We start from the raw sequence: 22,184 nt of genomic DNA, 5'->3' as shown, positions 1-22,184 counted from the left end.
CAATGGGGGGGGCGGAGCCAAGATGGCGGAGAGGAAGCAGCAAGCTGCCTGAGCTCTCCTTCTGTTCCCTCAAAACGAACATTAAATCAAGCCTCTGGACGGATTCTGAAACTACAGAACCTGCAAAGAGACAGAGAGACACAGTCCTCCAACCAGAGATAATTTAGAAGACTTCAGGAAAAGGTCGGTCTGACTCGGGCAAAAGGGAGGCCCAGCGCAGGGCAGCAACCCAGCGCCGAGGGGGTCAGGGCAAGTCAGCAGGAGCTGCGGGCCACAGCCGAACAACTGAGGCTCCCGGAACCTGGTTCAAAAATCTGGTGGCCAAGAAGGACAGTGGAAAAACCTACCTGCACAGGCCGAGAGGGCCACGAACGGCAGGATCAGACGCCGGGGTCTGGCGCCTGGCTGGCTGAGCACAATCAGACAGGAAGTGCAGGGTGGGGGATCTCCACACACCACAAAGGCCTCAGAGTAAAAGCCCGGTCACACAGCACCTATACACCTGCACAAGAAGCCCAAAACAGGGACCCTGGTGCCCCCAGAGCAGACCTCAAATTAAAGAATAAATAAATAGGCTGCAATAATGAGTAAGAAGCAAAAAAGAGCCCTCTCCATTGAGAGCTTCTGTATCAATAGGGAAGAAGCCAACACAAACTCAGATGAGGACAATAGCCTCAAATTGGCTACATCTGAAGCCTCACAAAGGAAGGTGAATTGGTCGCAAGAACAAAAAGCCTTCCTGGAAGAGCTCAAAAAGGATTTTAAAAATCAATTGCAAGAGGTAGAAGAAAAAATGGGGAGAGAAATGAAAGCAAAACAAAAAAACTATGAAAAAAGAATCAGCAGCTTGGAAAAGGAAGCTGAAGAAAACAAAGCCTTAAAAAATTCATTTGGCCAAATGGGAAAAAAGCTGCATAATCTCACTGAAGAAAACAATACTTTAAAAAATTCACTTGGCCAAATGGAAAAAAAGGTGCATAATCTCACTGAAGAAAACAATACCTTAAAAAATTCACTTAGCCAAATGGAAAAAAAGGTGCATAATCTCACTGAAGAAAACAATACCTTAAAAAATTCACTTAGCCAAATGGAAAAAAGGTGCACAATCTCACTCAAGAAAACAATGCCTTAAAAATTAAAGTGGGACAGTTAGAAGATAAGGAATCCATGAGACACCAAGAATCAGTCAAGCAGAATAAAAAAAATGAAAAAATAGAAGAAAATGTGAAATACCTCATTGGAAAGACAACTGATCTGGAAAACAGATCCAGGAGAGACAATTTGAGAATCATTGGACTGCCTGAAAGCCATGACCAGAAAAAGAATCTAGACACCATATTCCAGGAAATTATTAAGGAGAACTGCCCTGATATCATAGAATCAGAGGATAGAATCATCATTGAAAGAAACCACCAATCACCTCCTGAAAGAGACCCCAAAAGGAAAACTCCAAGGAATATTGTAGCCAAATTCCAGAATTATCAGGTGAAGGAGAAAATACTCCAAGCAGCCAGAAAGAAGCAATTTAAATATCATGGAGCCACAGTCAGGATTGCTCAGGACCTGGCAGCTTCAACATTAAAGGACCGCAAGGCTTCCAATATGATATTCCGGAAAGCAAAGGAGCTTGGATTGCAGCCGAGAATCTATTACCCAGCAAAAATGTGCATTTTCTTTCAGGGGAAAAGATGGACATTTAATGACATTGGGGACTTTCAATCTTTCCTGGTGAAAACACCAAAACTGAATAGAAAATTTGATCTCAACATACAAGACTCAAGAGAAGTTTGAAAAGGTAAACAGAGGGGAAAAAAAAGTTACCCTATTAGGTTAAACTGTTTATATCCCTACACAGTGTTAAGGGCTAAAATTCTAGCTAGTTTGTCTAAAATATTTAATGAGTGGTCGCCAATAAATTATAAGCTTTAGCAAGAGTTAGACTTTTAAGCATTTATTAAGGAGAATAAGAATTTGGTAAAGAGAGAGAGAAAGGTCTAGATTCCTATCTATTAAAGGGAGAGCGCATTTCTAGCTCCCTTCTCCGCCAGAGTCCAGAGGAAAAGAGCCCGAGACTGAGCGCCAGTCTCTTCCTTCCTCCTCCCACTAGCCCGCGTCACTTCCTGACTCCTGGTCTTGCCCTCAAAGACCTTCCCTTCATGGGCAGAACTCCTCTACAGTAAGTATCCAGCAGGTGGCGTTATTCCAATCGTTACAGTCCCCCCTGTTGTTCCTCAAGAAACAAAATGTTTCCTTGACGGAACAGTAAAAACAATATGATAACTATTGCTAACTAATAATATGTGAACAACAATATAGAAAAGGAAGAGAGGAAAGTTTTGTCCAGAGGGGCAATTTTTTTTTTTTTGTCCTCATGAACCGACGCTTTGACATTAGTCTTGCAAAGGGAGGGCCTCTGCAGAGAATACATGTTACAGATGGTGTATATTATAACAGAAAGAGAAAAAAACCAACAAAAAGAACAAATCAAAACTGTTCATTTAAAGTCTCTGAAAGTCTTTTCTCAGATGTCCTCTAGGTGTAGTCGTGGAATGGAAGTCTTTTCAGGGGTTGATGTGTGGATGCTGGTAATCAGCCAGGAAAATTTCCTACAAAATTGAGCTTAACACAACTTTAAAATAGCTTTGTCAATAATCAAATCAAACAATGAAAGTTCTCAAAAACATGTCTAAGGGAATACAGAATCTTAGTTGTTAACACGTGAAACATACAATAAAACAAAAATTGAACCATTCTTTAAAATTACATTATTATTATAGTCCCCCCTTATGGAGAGTAATTGAGAAGACAATTGCTGCGATATTAATTTTTAAAAATAATTTTTTATCTTTGTTTCATCACTTTTTGCATCATCTGCCTAATTATCCTCATGCCATTATGAGAAATTACAAATCTAATATAATTGGTAACAGATGTCAAGGCCAAATTCAACACTGTTATTTATCATGACATCTGAGATAATTATGGGGGTTACCATAAAAGAACAGAGAAATGATGGGATATGAGCATTCCCACACTTGAGCAATATGTACTGCCCATACAGTATCTCAGGCTTAAAATAGGTGGATGGAATATATGTCCATGCCACCGAACATATTGGAAGAAACTGAGTCAGACTTAATCAGATGCATGGGATTGAGATGTCCATGGCATCAGGCATATAGGAGGGAGCATAGAAGCCAGGTGTAGGAGTGAGATGGGTGGGATGAATACTTCCAGCCATCTGTACAATATTGTGGGGAAAAATAAAATAAAATATTAAACCAAGAGAATCCAACCTCAACATTAGTCAAAAGCCGTTCCCTCGGCCATACCTTGACTTCATGCGAGTCTCCCCTCATGTGACAGTTCAGTGTCTGCTCTTGCATGTATTCCTCTTGTGATTGGATGGCATCTTGGCCAACTGGCATCTGATAACTCAGAATAAAGGCAATTAATGTCTTAAATGATAAGTTCCCATAATCCAAGTCTCATATGGATTTAAAAATTGAGGATAATAAATGATTGCAAAAAATGTGAATACATCTTGACTCAGAATATAATATATAATTATGCAACAATTTCAAATAATACCCCTTTTTTAACTTAGTATACAATTACTTTTTTGAAAAATCTGAACATATTTAAATACAAGTTAAAGCACAACAGAATCTCAAAGAAAACTTTTTTTTTTAAAAAAGAAAACTTTTACAAATGTTCCCCTCTTTTTTTTTTTTTTTGGAATATGCTTATCAAAAATAATACTTCTAGAATCAATTTACACTTGCCATGGCAACCAATTTGCCAGGGAAATGCTTTAAAGAGTTTGATCAAATAATCAGTTGAGAAAAAATAACAAAAACAAACTCCTCAGAATATGGGAGCACAATACTCCTAGAATTAACATTGTATTATGAAATCAAAACCATCTCTCTGGAGAGGAGGGGAGGGACGAGAGCAATTTGAATCAGACTTGATTTTGAACTCAGGCCTGGATTCCTCTTCCCCCACTTTGCCTCCAGGTGCTAGGGGATTAAAAGCTTCTAGAGGGTGGGTCATTGCCTCCAGGCATGCAAAATTAGAGCAACAATTAGTGTTAGAACTGGGAAAAGCTGCGGGAATCTCTTCAGGTTTCTCTGAAAAAGCATGGTTGGGAGAGGGAGAGATATTTCCTTGTGTGAGTAAGTTGCTGGCTCTTTTAACAAAAATAAAAAGAAAAATAGAAAATCCACAAAAACAAAGCATTAACATGATCTTATATCCCATTTGTCTGGTTAAACAGACCAAAATCAAAAATAGGATAATTAGGGAGTTTAAAAGGTCCATTCGAAAAAATTCAAAGGAAAAACACAGCCAGTACACCAGTACTTAGCAGTTAAAGGGTAGGGGAAATTTCTTACCCAACCGGAAGATCAGAAGTGAGGTTCAGCTTTCCTCTTCGTGGTCAGCCATCTGTTAAGGGCTAAAATTCTAGCTAGTCTGTCTAAAATATTTAATGAGTGGTCGCCAATAAATTATAAGCTTTAGCAAGAGTTAGACTTTTAAGCATTTATTAAGGAGAATAAGAATTTGGTAAAGAGAGAGAGAAAGGTCTAGATTCCTATCTATTAAAGGGAGAGCGCATTTCTAGCTCCCTTCTCCGCCAGAGTCCAGAGGAAAAGAGCCCGAGACTGAGCGCCAGTCTCTTCCTTCCTCCTCCCACTAGCCCGCGTCACTTCCTGACTCCTGGTCTTGCCCTCAAAGACCTTCCCTTCATGGGCAGAACTCCTCTACAGTAAGTATCCAGCAGGTGGCGTTATTCCAATCGTTACAACAGGAAGATAATACTCATAACTCTTAAGAACTGTAAATGTATTTGGGCAGAGAAAAGGACTTTATATAGAGGGTATAAATATAAATTGTCTTTGATGTGATGATACAAAAGAATTAAGGGGATAAAAAGGGAGTCTATGGGGAAGAGAGGAAAGGGGAGGTGGAATGGGATGAATTATATCATATGAAGAGGTGGAAAAAAAGCTATTACAATAGAGGGAAAGAAAGGAGGGGGAACATGGTTTCAACCCTATTCTCATTAGATTTCACTCAAAGAGGGAATAACATATACGTTCATTGGGATAAAGAAACTTAACTCATTCTTTAGGGAAACAAAAGGGGAAGGGAAAGGGGGGGACTGATAGAAGGGAGGACAAAAGCAAGGGAGAAAAGGGTAAAGAAAAGAGAGGGGGGTGATAAAAAGGGAGGGCAGATCGGGGGAGGCAGGGGTAAGAAGTAAAACGTCGGTGAGGAGGAATAGGGTGAAAGAAGGGGGGAAAAGTACAAAGGGGGTAAATAGAATGGAGGGGAATAGACAGTCAGTAATAATAACTGTGAATGTGAATGGGATGAACTCTGCTATAAAACGGAAGCGAATTGCAGAGTGGATTAAAAACCAGAACCCTACAATATGCTGTTTACAAGAAACACATCTGAAGCAGAGAGATACACACAGAGTAAAGGTAAAAGGCTGGAGCAGAATATATTATGCCTCAGCTAAAGTAAAAAAGGCAGGGGTAGCAATCCTTATCTCAGACAAAGTGCAGGCAAAAATAGATCTCATTAAAAGAGATAAGGAAGGAAATTACATCTTACTTAAAGGTACTATAGATAATGAAGTAATATCAATATTAAATATGTATGCACCAAGTGGTATAGCATCCAAGTTCTTAGAGGAGAAGTTAAATGAGTTGCAAGAGGAATTAGATAGTAATACTATACTACTGGGGGATCTGAATCTCCCCCTCTCAGAATTAGATAAATCTAGCCAAAAAATAAATAAGAAAGAAGTGAAAGAGGTGAATAGATTACTAGAAAAGTTAGACATGATAGATGTCTGGAGAAAATTGAATGGGGATAGAAAGGAATATACCTTTTTCTCAGCAGTACATGGCACATTTTCAAAAACTGACCATGTATTAGGGCACAAAAACATCATAGTCAAATGTAGAAAGGCAGAAATAGTAAATGCATCCTTCTCAGATCATTATGCAATAACAATTACATGTAAGAAAGAGCCAGGGAAAAGTAGAATGAAAATCAATTGGAAACTAAATAATTTCATTCTAAAGAATGAATGGGCCAAAGAAGAAATCATAGAAACAATCAATAACTTTATCCAAGAGAATGACAATAATGAGACAACATACCAAAATCTCTGGGATGCAGTCAAAGCAGTGCTTAGGGGAAAATTTATAGCTCTAAATGCTTACATGAATAAAAAAGAGAAAGAGGAGAATAATGAATTGGGCATGCAACTTAAAAAGTTAGAAAAAGAACAAATTAGAAATCCCCAATTAGACACTAAATTAGAGATCCTGAAAATTAAAGGAGAAATTAATAAGATTGAAAGCAAAAAAAACTATAGAATTAATCAATAAAACTAAGAGCTGGTTTTATGAAAAAACCAATAAAATAGATAAAATATTGGTTAATTTGATTAAAAAAAAGAAAGAAGAAAACCAAATTACCAGTATCAAAAACGAAAAGGGTGATGTTACCACCAATGAAGTGGAAATTAAACCAATAATTAGGAAATATTTTGCCCAACTGTATGCCAATAAATTTGACAATCTAAATGAAATGGATGAATATTTACAAAGATACAAACTGCCCAGGTTAACTGAAGAGGAAATAAAATCCTTAAATAAACCCATATTAGAAAAAGAAATTGAACAAGCTATTAATGAACTCCCTAAGAAAAAATCCCCAGGGCCAGATGGATTTACGGGTGAATTTTACCAAACATTTAAAGAATAATTAATTCCAATATTATACAAATTATTTGGGAAAATAGGGGAAGAAGGAGTTCTACCAAATTCGTTTTATGACACAAATATGGTGGTGATACCAAAACCAGGCAAAGCAAAAACAGAGAAAGAAAATTATAGACCAATCTCCCTAATGAATATTGATGCTAAAATCTTAAATAAGATATTAGCAAGGAGATTACAGCAAGTGATCACCAGGATAATACACTATGACCAGGTGGGATTTATATCAGGAATGCAGGGCTGGTTCAACATTAGGAAAACTATTAACATAATCAACCACATCAATAAGAAAACCAACCAAAATCATATGATTATCTCAATAGATGCAGAGAAAGCTTTTGACAAAGTAGAGCACCCATTCCTAATAAAAACACTAGAGAGTTTAGGAATAGGGGGAGCTTTCCTTAGAATAATAAACAGTATCTACCTAAAGCCATCAGCAAGTATTATATGCAATGGAGATAAATTAGAGGCCTTCCCAATAAGATCAGGGGTGAAACAGGGATGTCCATGATCACCCCTATTATTTAATATTGTTCTAGAAATGTTAGCTTTAGCAATCAGAGAAGAGAAGGGAATTAAAGGAATTAGAATAGGCAAGGAGGAAACAAAACTATCACTCTTTGCAGATGATATGATGGTATACTTAAGGAATCCTCGAGAATCAAGTCAAAAATTACTTGAAACAATTAACAACTTTAGCAAAGTAGCAGGATATAAAATAAATCCACATAAATCATCAACATTTCTATACATGACCAACAAAGTCCAGCAGCAAGAGATAGACAGAGAAATTCCATTTAAAGTAATGGTAGATAATATAAAATACTTGGGAGTCTACTTGCCAAGACAAACCCAGGAACTCTTTGAACACAACTACCAAACACTCTTCACACAAATCAAATCAGATCTAAATAATTGGAAAGATATCAATTGCTCATGGATAGGCAGAGCTAATATAGTAAAAATGACAATACTGCCTACACTAATTTACTTATTCAGTGCCATACCAATCAGACTACCTAAAAATTATTTTATACAGCTAGAAAAAATAATAACAAAATTCATCTGGAAAAACAAAAAATCAAGAATATCCAGGGAAATAATGAAAAAAAATTCACAGGAAGGTGGGTTAGCGGTACCAAACCTGGAGCTTTACTATAAAGCAGCAGTCATCAAAACTATCTGGTACTGGCTAAAAAATAGAGTGGTAGATCAATGGAATAGGCTAGGCTCAGGAAATGCAGTAGTAAATGACACTAGTAATGTAGTGTTTGATAAACCCAAAGACTCCAGCTTCTGGAATAGGAACTCAGTATTTGACAAAAACTGCTGGGAAAACTGGAAGATAGTATGGCAGAAATTAGGCATAGACCAACATTTTACACCTTATACTAAAATAAGGTCAAAATGGATGCATGATTTAGACATAAGAGGTGATACCATAGGTAAATTAGGAGAGAAAGGAATAGTGTACCTATCAGATCTTTGGAAAGGAAAACAGTTTTTGACCAAACAAGAGATAGAGTATATTATAAAATGCAAAATGGATGATTTTGATTATATTAAATTAAAAAATTTTTGTACAAACAGAAGCAATGCATCCAGAATTGGAAGGGAGGCAGAAAGCTGGGAAACAATTTTTGAGGGCAGTGCTTCTGATAAAGGCCTCATCTCTAAAATATATAGGGAATTAAATCAAATTTATAAGAATCCAAGTCATTCCCCAATTGAGAAATGGTCAAAGGATATGAACAGGCAGTTTTCTGATGAAGAAACCAAAGCTATCTATTCCCATATGAAAAAATGCTCTAAATCTCTAATGATTAGAGAGATGCAAATTAAAACTACTCTGAGGTACCACCTGACACCTATCAGATTGGCTAAAATGACAAAAAAGGAAGATAATAAATGTTGGAGAGGCTGTGGGAAAATTGGAACACTAATGCATTGTTGGTGGAGCTGTGAGCTGATCCAACCATTCTGGAGAACAATTTGGAATTATGCCCAAAGGGCAATAAAGCTGTGCATACCCTTTGACCCAGCAATCCCACTTTTAGGTCTTTTGCCCAAAGAAATCATGCAAGGGAGAAAGGGACCCACATGTACAAAAATCTTTATAGCTGCTCTTTACGTGGTGGCAAGGAATTGGAAGTTGAGGAGGTGCCCATCAATTGGGGAATGGCTGGACAAGTTGTGGTATATGAATACAATGGAATACTATTGTGCTGTAAGAAATGATGAGCAGGAAGAGTTCAGAGAAACCTGGAGGGTCTTACGTGAGCTGATGATGAGTGAGATGAGCAGAACCAGAAGAACACTGTACACAGTATCATCAACATTGAGTGTTGACCTACTGTGATGGACTATATTCTTCTCACCAATGCAATGGTACAGAAGAGTTCCAGGGAACTCATGATAGAAGAGGATCTCCAAATCCAAGAAAAAAAAAGAAAGAAAGAACTGTGGAGTATAGATGCTGATTGAACCATATTATTTCTTTTGTTTTAGGTGCTGTTGTTTTTTTCTTTTCTTTCTATTTTGAGGTTTTGCATCACTGCTCTGATTCTTTCTCTTGTAACAGGATTAATGCAGAAATAGGATTAATGTTATTATGTTTATATATGTGTTGTTTGTGTGTGTGTGTGTGTGTATATATATCTATATGTATATGTATGGAGATAGATATAACCTATATCAGATTACCTGCTGTCTAGGGGAGGGGGGAGGGAGGGGTGGGAGGGAGAAAAATCTGAAATTGTAAAGCATGTATAAACAAAAGGTGAGAACTATCTTTACATGTAATGGAAAAAATAAAATACCTCATACATTAAAAACAAACAAACAAACAAAAAAAAAACTCATATCAATGAAATTCTAGTTCCAACATTCTACTGCTTATCCCAATGTCCAATGTGATGCTTGGCACATAGGTACTTACAGATTTATCAATACATTAATCTGTAAATAATAAGATCAATAATCTTTACCTATACTCTCATAGTATTCTTTTTTTTTTTTTAGTGAGGCAATTGGGGTTAAATGACTTGCCCAGGGTCACACAGCTAGTAAGTGTTAAGTATCTGAGGCCGGATTTGAACTCAGGTACTCCTGAGTCCAGGGCCGGTGTTTTATCCACTGAGCCACCTAGCTGCCCCCATAGTATTCTTACTAGAAAAATTCATTATCTGTCATAAAGTATAAATATACAAGATTTGGGGTTTATTGTATGTTTGAGTTACTAATGCTTTAAAATATTAATACATATAGACAATCAGAAAATCCCTAATTCTAAACTATAGAATATTGAAACACATACATTTTTGACATATGTGGAGTGACAGGTCAAACTTTATTTGAAACTGTTTGTGCTGAATAAGCTCCTTGGTGCTAGAGCCAATCCCTCTGAGGTCATGCCGTTAAATCAATTCGAGCTGCTGTTTCCACGTTTTCTGGTGAAATCAAGGGTAAGAATGTGTATCCTAGTAAACATGGGAATGCAGCATGGAAAATATTACTCTACCTATTTCCAAAGATATTGGAGAAGATTGGGATTCAGGGTTAATTCTAGGAGTCTGTTTGTAGTCATGACTTATATTCCATATAATTAGATATCGGAAACATTTTGCAGCAAGACAAATATGTCCACTAGTCTGCCATGAAAAAAAAAAGATATCCAAATTTGTAGATTAAAAAATGAACAGATGCTAATTCAGAAAAGAAACTTTTATTATTTGGCCATAATTTCTACCCTTTGACATGCTGTGATGGTGCTTGTTTTCTTTTTACAACTGTCTTTCAGCAGGGGCGGCTAGTTGGCACAGTAGATAAACCACCAGCCCTGGATTCAGGAGGATGTGAGTTCCAATCCAGCCTCAGACACTTGATACTTACTAGCTGTGTGACCCTAGGCAAGTCACTTAACCCTCATTGCCCTGCACAAATCAAAAAATAAGTAAAAATAAAAACAATTGTCTTTTAGCCCAGGAGAAGGAAGGCGAAGGGGTTCTGTTGGTTGAAATTAACTGAATCTCTGATCTTGTCAATTTTTATTTACTATGAATGAATGGATGGATGAATGAATGGATGTATGTATGTATGAATGAATGAAAAATCCATTCAATAAGAACTTACTATGTTCTATTCATGGTGCTATGGGATTGGGGAACATATATAAAAGCAAGGAAAGCCTTATGTTTTTTAATTTTAATTCTTTCTTTTAGCAACAAGCATTTAATTTTTTCCAGTTACATTTAAGGGTAGTTTTCAACATTCATTTTCATAAGATTTAGAGTTACAAAATTTTCTCACTCCCTCCCTCCCTTTCCTCCCCCCTCCACAATATTGCAACCAGGTTATAGATGTACAATCCACAAGTGTTCTTTTTATCAGTTCTTTCTATGGGGGTGCATAGTAAGCTTCCTCATTAGTTCCTTGGAATTTTCTTGGATCTTTGCATTGCTGAGAGTAGTTAAGTCATTCACAATTGCTCATTGAACAACACTGCTGTCACTATGCACTATGTCCTCCCAGCTCTGCTCATTTCAATATACATCAATGTTCATTAGTGAAAGCTTTATGTTATGAAAGACTTATGTTCTAATAAGGTGAAATAACATGTATAGGGAAGGGGTGGACAGGAAGGGCTATTTGGGGATGAAAATTTAGGTAATTAAAGTCATAAGTGAGTATACTGATACATCCTTTCAGAAACAAAGACAGACTATATTTGTTTATGCTTCAAGAACTGGAATGGGACAGGAAAGGACAATGGTTACATGATAAGATTTCCATAGAATGTAATGAAATATGGCTGGAGTCCTACCTTGATGCAGTGAGCAACAAAGGTTACAAGCAACAAAGAAAGCAGGATCCCAGGGTGGGATAAAAAAGAATGTATAGAAAAGATTTGTTTTGAGCATCATTCATCAACTAACTAAGGTGTAAATTCTAAATAAAAAATAAAGTTCTCAAGATCAGTGCTCAAAAGGAAAGGCCAATGATTTCATTTCACATATAAAGTAGAAATCCATTGGAAAATCATACAGAAATGTCTTCACTATGTATTACTTCAACAATTTATGAAGGAAGGTTTTTTGTATTAATAGCAAACAACTTGCCAAAATAATTTAAATGTATGAATAAATAATCCCGGGAAAGAAAACAAAACAAAAGGTATATACAAAATATCATAGGGTTTATTTCATTGTGAATAAGAAGTATTGGATTTTGAGCCAGCAGGCTTAGATTTGAATCATCGCTCTGTTACTTAGAAACTGTTTAAAAATGGTCAAGTCCTAAGCTTGATAGGTTTCAGTTTCCTAATATTTAAAATGAAAGGAAGGTTTGGGGCAGTGAGGTGGTGCAGTGGATAAAGTGTTGGGCCTGGAGTCAGGAAGACCTAAGTTCAAATATGGCCTCTGACATTTGACACTTAATAGCTGTATGACCCTGGGCAAGTCACTTAAACCCAATTACCTTGCCAAAAAAAAAAATGAAAGGAAGGGAGAAAATATTTTATTTCATCTGATCTTCAGAAAACTGTGAAGTAAGTTCTTTTTATTCCCAATTTACAGTTAAGAAACAGGTAAAACAGTGGTAAATTACTTGCCCAGGGTCACATAACTGGTAAATATCTGAAGTCAGATTGTAATGCAATTCTTCCTGACTCCAGGTCTAGCAATCTATCCAATGTGACACTTTGCCCAATTAAGAGGGTTGGGATAGAAGACTTTTGAGTTCCTTTATTATTCTAGATCAGAGAACAGAAATACTTTTCTGCAAGGGGCCAGATAATAAATATTTTAGGCTTTGTGAGTGGAGGCAAAATTAATAATATAATGTAGGTAATTATAAAAATTAAGAAAATAAATGTCCACAAGTTATGCATAGATAAAATTAAAATGTAATATTAATAATAATAGAATATGTTTCATTCAAGTTTCCTAATGAAAATGATATATTTATATTCGGATGGATAACATTTCTTAGTTGGGAAAACAGAGTGTTCCTTATCATTAGAATTGATTGAAAATATCCATCTATAAATGCTGATCTATAATGAGATTTTAAATGTTTTACCTTTGACATTATTTTTTCACATAAATACTTACACATATTGATATTAATGCTTTAGCATATCATTTTATCAGACATATTCATTACTTGAAAGGGATTTATAGAATTCTATTAGTCTCCTCTTGATATTTGCTGTTTAGCACATTGCTAATTGCAGAATAATCAGTTCTAGTTGAAAGTTAGGTGGAAATTCCTCAACTGTACAGTTAAATGGATTTTGAAATGTGGAAACTTCCTTTGCACTTGCATCAATACTAAAAACACTGCTGGAACTGTAGTTTGAGTTCAGGAGATATCTCCACTACAAATTTATGTGGGAATAGAGAACTCACTTTTTATTTCAACCTTTGACAGCATAGGATATTTACAAAGCAGTTTGACATTAGCTGTGATTCAATATTAGTTGTCATTGTTCAGTTTTGCACATAAGTGTTTTTTCACCTTGTAATTTTAGGTTAGGTCCATTAAGATATATTAAGAAAATTGCAGCAAAAAAAGTAATTTTCAAAGTTATTTAGCATTAGCTAATAGTGATTGAAAGTGGTACTTCTGGTTCAGAAAATAAATCATTAAAACATCTCCAAACACTTTTTTTCTCATTTTGAGAAATGTGCACATATGATATGATATGATATGATATGATATGATATGACATGATATGAATTAACATGTGTATATGTGTGTATAAAGATACAGAAAGGTCCTGGTTGAACATTTGCAATAAAAAATATCTTGACTGAATATTTTTTTCAGTTTCAGAATTAAAGGGTCAATCCCTATGTGCCTTATTTTCTTCTTAACCATGCAAGTAGTCCAGCCTAGGTCTGTGTTTAAAGTAGATAGACTGGAGCAGTAACTCATAAAAGAGCATATTGGAGACTAAGTAAAATATGGTGGTTAAATGCTGTGGCATTTCTAAGCATTTTTCCAAACATTTGAGATTAAGGAAATGAAGCATCATATAAATCCCCTTCCCCATTCCACATGTGGACTAATAAGAAAATGACATATTGTGAACATCCTAATCCTTCCAAATGAAAGAGGATGAAATCATGTCACTGGAATATAGCTTTGTTCAATCAGAATAGGATTATGTACTTTATTGTTTTTATAATGAGATACATTTTAAGGGTACTTAAACAGATCTAGAATATTTGGCAATTGAAGAGGTTTTTTGTTTTTGTTTTTGTTTTTTTTAATCTGAAACATCTAGTATCTCTTGATTATCTTCAGGATAAAACACATCCCCCAGGTTTGTTTGTTTGCTTTTCTTTTCTAACTCATCTTGATATTTTTAGTGCTTGCTCATGCTAGCAATGGCATACGCAGAAAAATAGGAAAAAAGTTAATTGAATAAAAATGTTTTAAATTTTTTGAGGATCTAGATTTTATGTATTATTCCATATTAAACATGATGCCAGGCATGGTAATATGCACCTATGAGCACTGCTACCAGGGAGTCTGAGGCTTTTTGTATCACTTAAGCTCAGGATTTCTGAGCCCAGTCAAACATATTAAGACAATGATGTGTCCATACTGTGCACAGAATAGTGAATCTCTCCCCAATCCCCATCAGAAGCCATCAAAGTGCTTAAGGAAGGGTGAACCAACTCAGGTCAGAAATAGAGCAGGTCAAAGATTTCATATTTATCAGTAGTGTGGTTGGACCCATGAGTTGATTATTGCACTTCCAGCATAGGAGAGATAAGGAGATAAAATCTCAAAGAAGAAAAAAATCTCAGAAATATTAGTGTGGTAGCATGTCCAAATATTGGACTTAGAGCCAAGAATATTTTGTCTTAAATTCCAATTTAAATATTTACTAGCTGTGTAGCCATGGGCAAGTCATTTAACTTCCCAAGGCCTCAAATTAATAAAGATAATAATAGAAATACCTCACAGGCTTTTGGTGATGAATAAATGATATCACTTTGTAAGCTTAAATTGCTATGGAAAATGTTAGCTTTTATTCAATTCTTGATAAAAAAATTATATAATTTATTTTGATATAAATAATGACTGTTTTTCTTTCTTTTTCTTTTAATAGTGAGGTAGAGTAAACTGGTGTGAAACAGTAAAAACTTAAGAATTAACTACCTCCCTGGAGGAAATCTGTTTTGATGACAACTTGATCATATTCTGAAATGGTAAATGTCTTTCAATGGGTTGTGGAAGCAGCCATATTCTGAACCATGGCATGCATCAAGCTTCTGTGTTCTCTTGCTACAAGTGTCCGATTCTATTTCTGTACTTGTCAAAAGATAAGTTATTAAATCTAGAAAAGGTTTTGTTGCTTATGTCTAAAGTTTTTTCTCTTCATGTTTTTTAGGTTCTCTAAATATAAACAGGTAACTTGACCTCTTTTTAGAGAATTCTTAGGTGAGGTAACTTCTGATAATAGAGGTTGGCACTTTCTTTGAAACTGAGTCTTGGAGAATTGCCCAGAACACTGAGAGATTCCCAGGACTCAAGCCCAGGACTTCAGAGTTAAAGACCAAACCTCTTTCTATTATGCATTAGAACAAAGTAATAGGCTAGAAAAAATGTTTACTATCAAAAACATGATTTGGAATACAGCTGGAAGAGAGAGAATTTAAACATGATTAGTTTCCCTCAAAAATCATGGCAAAAACAAAACAAACCAACCTAGATACCATGTTGCAGTAATCATGTCAACTGCCCAAATTGGTTAGAATCAGAAGGCAAAGGGAAAATATTGGGGGGTGGGATCCACTGATCATCGTCTGAATGCAAACAAAAATTCAGAACACCCAGGAATGTAATAGCCAATATCCAGACCTTTGAGGTCAAAGAAAAAAGTCCTTCAAGCAGCCAAGAAAATTATGGGGGTGGAATGGGAGAAAGAACAGTTCCAATACCAAAGAATGGTATTCATAAACAAATAATATCATTCTGTAACTACATAAAATGGAGAGAATGTTAAATATTAATATAATACTTGGGAGGGATAGAACCATAAAAAAGAACAGAAACAAAAATCAAGCCTTCCTAATTAAAAGACCAGATACAGGGTGGAATCTTTGAAGTGTAAACACAGGTGACAGGAGAAACCTAGAAAGGTAATATAGTTGAACAATTTGAACAGTCTAAATGATTTCCATGTTACTAGAGATAGATAAGAGACAAGTATCCAGAATCCCAGTGTGTGTAAGGGTCACAAAGGGAATAAAGAAAGATGAATTAAAGGCTTAGGTGTGGTTATGTTGTTTTGTATATTTTAAGAAAAGAAAAAAAAAGACTGGAAAAAGAAATACTCTGATGGGTAAATTAAGAAGAGGAAACCTTTATGATTTCTCATAATAGGAGTATGCCAATATAGAATATAAGCATAGAAGGAATGAGTTGAATAGTCTTCTCATGAACCTAGCTAATATGAAATGGGCAAAGGTAGATTAAATACACCAATACTCAAAATGATTTAATTATAGAAATACATTAAACTCAACAGGGAACTAAGTAGGGAAGAGAGAGAGAAGAGAGCAGACTAAAAGAAAATAACTCAATAGGGAAGGGAATCAGTAGAAATAAAACAATTTCTAATGTAATAAATATTAAAGTGAATAGAACAAACAAAAAGTAGAGGAAGATAGTAGCACAAATCAGAAAGCAGAATAGAAAATGTTTTCATTTTTAAAAATTTAATGTAAAGATTAATGTGGAACTCTACATTTAAGATCAATGTTGAACTCAAATAAAGGTCTAGAACAGAATTTCTTACATCTCAAACACATGTGAATGAAGCAGGTGTTGATTATGTCCTCAGACAGTGTAACCTTGTACCTAATAATATACATGGTTATATAAATGATTAATCTTTATTATGCTTTAAAATACTTTATTGAGCAAAGTTGCAGAATACAAAATAAACCCACATAAATCATCAGCATTTCCATATATTACCAACAAAGTCCAGCAACAGATAGAAAAAGAAATCTCATTTAAAATAACTATAGACTATAAAATACTTGGGAGTCTAACTGTAAGTACAAACTCAGGACCTATATGACCAGAACTATAAAATGCTTTTCACATAAATAAATTCAGATCTAAACAATTGGAAAAACATTAAGTGCTCATGGGTGGGGTGACCCCATATTTATTTAGTGCTATACCAATTAAACTATCAAAAAAGTTTTATAGCTCTAGAAAAAATAATAACAAAATTCATCTGAAAGAACAAAAAGTCAAGGATATAAAGAGAATCAATGAAAAAATGCAAAAGAAGGTGGTCTAGCAGAATCAGATATCAAACTGGATTATAAAGTGCTAATTATCAAAACAATCTGGCACTGGCTAAGAAATAGAGGTGGATCAGTGAATAGAAGAGATACAAATTACACTATAGTAAATAATAATCTAGTATAGGATAAACCCAAAGATCCAAGCTTTTTGAGAAAAAACTCATTATTTGACAAAAATACTGCTGGAAAACAGGAAAACAGTATGGCATAAAATAGTTATGGAACAAAATCTCACACAATATACTAAAATAAGGTAAAAATGGGTATGTAATTTACACATAAAGGGTCATACCATAAGCAAATAAAGAGAGTAGAGAATTATCTGTCAGATTTATGGACAGAATAGGAATTTAGGACCAAAGAACAATACAAAATATAAAATAGATCACTGCAATTTTATAAAATTAAAAAGTTTTTACCCGAACAAAACTAATGTAGCCAAGATTATAAGGACAGCAGAAAACTGAGAAAGAATTTTTGAAACAAGTATCTCTGATAAAGGTTACATTTCTCAAATATAAGAGGACAAAGTCAAATTTATGAAAATACAAGTCATTCCCCAATTGATAAATGTTAAAAAGGTATGAACAGGGGCAGCCCATGGCCTGTATGTCACGACTGCCCCAGGAAGGTGCAGGAACCCTGAGGTTTTTTGCATCCCTATTGCAATGGTTGGGGCAGATCATACTGACTGATTGCTTGTACTGAGTGTCGCTTTTCCCCTTCTTGAGTGCTAGAGCCATGGCACTGCCTATCTGGGACTACAGAATGCTCTGCAATTTGGAAGCATGCTATGAAAGCATTTGTTGTTGGAATTAGTGGTGTGACAAATGGTGGGAAAATGACCTTGGCCAAAAAACTCCAAAAACAGCTCCCAAATTGCAGCATCATCTCACAGGATAATTATTTTAAGCCAGAGTCTGAGATTGACCGATGAGAATGGATTTCTACAGTATGATGAACTTGAAGCTCTCAATGTGCAAACTCTGATGTCTGCTGTCCACTCCTGGATAAAAAAAAAACAAAACAAAACAAAAAAACAAAACAAAACAAAAAAAAGAAGTTCCCTAAAATCAGATGGCCTGGAAGGTGCTGAGGAAGTCCCTATTTTAATCATTGAAGGCTTCCTTCTCTATAATTATAAGCCTCTCGATACTATATGGAATAGAAGCTATTTCCTGACCATTCCATATGAAGAGTGCAAGCGAAGAAGTACCCGGGTCTATGAACCACCCGATCCTCTGGTATACTTTGACAAACATGTGTGGCCAATGTATCTAAAACACAGAAAAAAATAGAAAGCATCACAAGGAATATAGCTTACTTAGATGGTACAAAATCTGAGGAAGACCTTTTTTTGAGGGTCTATAATGATCTGATAGAAAATTGAGCAAAGCAGAAATTTCTGCAGATAATGCCCAAGGCACCTTCCAGCTCAACATCTAGGATCCTATGAGGAGCATCAAGAGGGTATCTATCAGGACTCTGCAATATAGATTAGAAGAGTCTAAAGAAGATATTCAATCACATAACAGAGAGAATGATACACACAATCACAATCAACACAATGTAAAGAAGAACGATACTGCAAGACTTCAGATTACTGTAGTGATCAATCTTGATTCCAGAAGACTGATGATGTGTCTGTCCTCTTGATAGAGATATGATGGACTGAAGGTATGGAAAACTGCAAATCTGTATGCGCCATCATCTGATGGTCAGTGTGTTGGGGGTCAGAGTGTGGGGAGTGGCTTGCTCAACTATTTTTTTAACTTTATTTTTAATTTATAGTGTAAAACAAGCATTTCTATAACCTAGTACAATAAAAAGATGATTATACATGATGCTATTCACTAATATGCTATTCTTTTCAAACATGCAATAAAATGATTTTGTCAAAAAAAGATATGAACATGTAGTTTTCACACAAAGAAATCAAAACTACCTACAGTCATGTGAAAAAATGCACTACCACTATTGATCAGAAAAATGCAAATTAAAACTCTGAAGTATCACTTCACACCTCTCAGAGTGGCATATATAAGAAAAAAAGGAAAATATCATATTCTGGAGAGGATGTGAGAAAACTGGGACAGTAATCTACTGTTGCTGGAGTTGTGAAGGGATCCAACCATTCTGGAGAACAATTTGGAATTATGCCCAAAGGGTTATGAAACTGTGTATACCCTTTGATCTAGCAATAAAACTGCTATTTTTATATCACAAAGACATCCCCTAAAAGAGACAAAGATCTATTTGTATAAAAAATATTTATAGCATTTCCTATTGTAGTGGCTAAGAACTGGAAATCAAAGGAATGCCCATCAATTGGGTAATAGCTAAAGAAGCTGTGGTATATTATTGTAATGAAATATTATTGTGCTATAAAAAAAATGACAAACAGGAGGATTTCAGAAAGGCCTGGAAAGACTTGTATGAACTGGGGTATTGTAAAGTGATCAGAACTAAGAGAGTATTTTGCACAATGACAGCAATATTGTTTGATGAAGAACTGTGAATGACAACTATTCTCAACAATACAACTATCCAAAACAATCCCAAAGAACTAATTATGAAGCATACTATCCACCTCTAAAGAAAGAACTGATATTGATTTAACAGAGACTGAAGCATGCTATTTTTGACTTTCACTTTTTTATTTTATTCAAGCTTTCTTATACAAAATTAGTAATATAAAAATGTTTTACATAATTGCACATGTATAACCTATATCTGCTTACTAGAAGAGGGAGGGAAGGAGAGATAAAATTTGGAACTCAAAACTTTAAGTAAAAATGTTTATGTATGTGTGTATATATGTAGATATATATATACATATATATATGAAAATATGTATGTGTGTGTATAATATTGTAGTAAATATTATGATCAATACAGGACTTTTGAAAAAATATTCAAATTTGAATTAGGGAACTAAGTTAATCTTGAAAATTACAAGGTTCAGAGAAGAAATCAAATAAATAATCAAATGATAATCAAACAACCAACAAAAAATCAAACAGATAAATATATAACTGAATAAATAAATAGATGTGTAGATAAATGAATTAATAAATAAATAGATGAATGAATGAATAAATGGATGAATCAATCACTGAATAGATAGATTGATAGATGAATGATAGATGGATGGTTGCACAAAGAAAATGGCATCATTGAAATAACAAATCATTATTTTTGTTATTCCTGCCTAAGTAGTTCCAAGGTAAAAATCATACCTCTAAAGAGTTTCATCACAATTATTTAATAAAATAGAATTAGGTCTACAATTTTAAAAAATTGGCATTTGACAATGTTTTTAAAAAAACCTTAAAAATACACAATAATAGTTTAGAAAAAAATGAACTTACAAAATAATTATTTGACGAAACTAGGAGCTATTGTGAAACTAATAAATAGTGAAACCATTAGAATGGAAAACAAAATTACCAAAATGAAGAAAATGACAGTAGAAAATCCAAAGCAAATGAAGAGGAAATAAAAGAAGTTTTTAAAATGATTTCTAAATATATAATCATTTAAAATACTCTGTAGCAATTTATTACATGTTATCCACTCTTTTGAAATTGATAATTCGGGGCAGCTAGGTGGTGCAGTGGATAGATCACCGGCCCTGGATTCAGGAGGACCTGAGTTCACATCTGACCTCAGACTAGCTGTGTGACCTTGGGCAAGTAACTTAACCCCAATTGCCTCACCAAAAAAAAAAAAAGTGATAATTAACCCTAAAATGCATAAGGTTTTTTGGGTCTGCGAAATGAACATTTCACTCTTACTTCCTCCCTAAACAATTTATTCAATGACCATAACTTCAGAGGGTCAAGACAAAGCTTAGATTCATTTTCCTAGAGGTAGTCATGTACTACAAAGAATTTTTTTGATAGATCACCTCCTGATGGGCAATCAACAACCATACTCGACAATCTCACCAAGAGACATCTATTTCGTCAGGTTAATAAAACCAGTCCACTACAGCCATTATTATGACTCCCATGGAAGCAAGCTCCTTAGTCTCTCCACATGGAATATTCTCTCCAACACTCAATATATATGTGCCAGACCCACAATACATGTATACTCCTAATACTTGGCAAAACTTAATAATTGTTAAGTGACTGAGCTTAGTGGGAAACAAATTCTGAAATAGATGGAACAAAGTTTTGAAAATCATACAAGTGTCCTTAGGGAGGAGAGGGCAAAAGAAAGCAGATTTTCCTCAATGTTCTGAGAAATAGTAGGGGCTTAGATTCTAGGCCATCAATGTTGATATCTTAGTTTATAATCATTTTATTACAGAATCAAATTTCTTTGTAGCTTTCAGACAGATAGGGATTTATTTCAGGTTTCTTTGGAAAGTCATTTGTCCATTGAGCAAGGAATTTCACTACAATTTGATTTTTTTAAAGGGTTTGAGTCCATTAATCATTATGGCCAAATAATGACATCAAACATTTTGAGTAACTATATTTGTATTAAAAAGCATTCTATATACATCACCAGCATAGGACCTCATTTTAGGGCAATATTTGTTAAGGTAGTGATAATATTCACATATTCAGAAGACAGAATTTTCTTACACTTTCAATGGATTTGGGAGGTGCTTTTTTAAAGAAATAATTCATTTTTCTTTTGATTATTTTAGAATAACAGTTCTTGTGATTAACATGTTTTCAACATTTTCCTTGGTTCTGAAAACATAGTCAAATTAAGTTGCTTTCTTCTGTAAAAATGTAATCAATAAGAGAATAAGACATCTGTAATCTTCTCATCTTCAAGATATATTGATTGAACATGCAGTCCTTAGAATTATAGCAAAGTACCAATTATTGTGAATAAGGAATATCTTAAAGTAGCCTTAAATTCAAACTATGAAGTTATAATTATGTAAACTTTGGTAATTCATTTTAGATAAATTTAAATATTTGGGTTCAATTGGAATAAATACGATAACTTTATGAGTTTTATTATTTGCACTAATCTGCTCAACAGCACACATTTGCATTTAGGTAACCACTAGCGA

The 22,184-nt window shown here is 34.7% G+C and overlaps 1 pseudogene; it reads left to right on the top strand.

Moving 5' to 3' along the window:
• The first annotated feature begins 17,936 nt into the window (after positions 1–17,936).
• On the top strand, positions 17,937–18,533 carry LOC122754852 (annotated as a pseudogene).
• Positions 18,534–22,184: the final 3,651 nt, after the last annotated feature.

Source organism: Dromiciops gliroides, chromosome 4 (assembly GCF_019393635.1).
Source record: "Dromiciops gliroides isolate mDroGli1 chromosome 4, mDroGli1.pri, whole genome shotgun sequence".
Taxonomy (NCBI): Eukaryota; Metazoa; Chordata; class Mammalia; order Microbiotheria; family Microbiotheriidae; genus Dromiciops; species Dromiciops gliroides.
The sequence above is the reverse complement of the archived record's forward strand: the minus strand, read 5'-3'. Positions and strand labels throughout refer to the sequence as shown.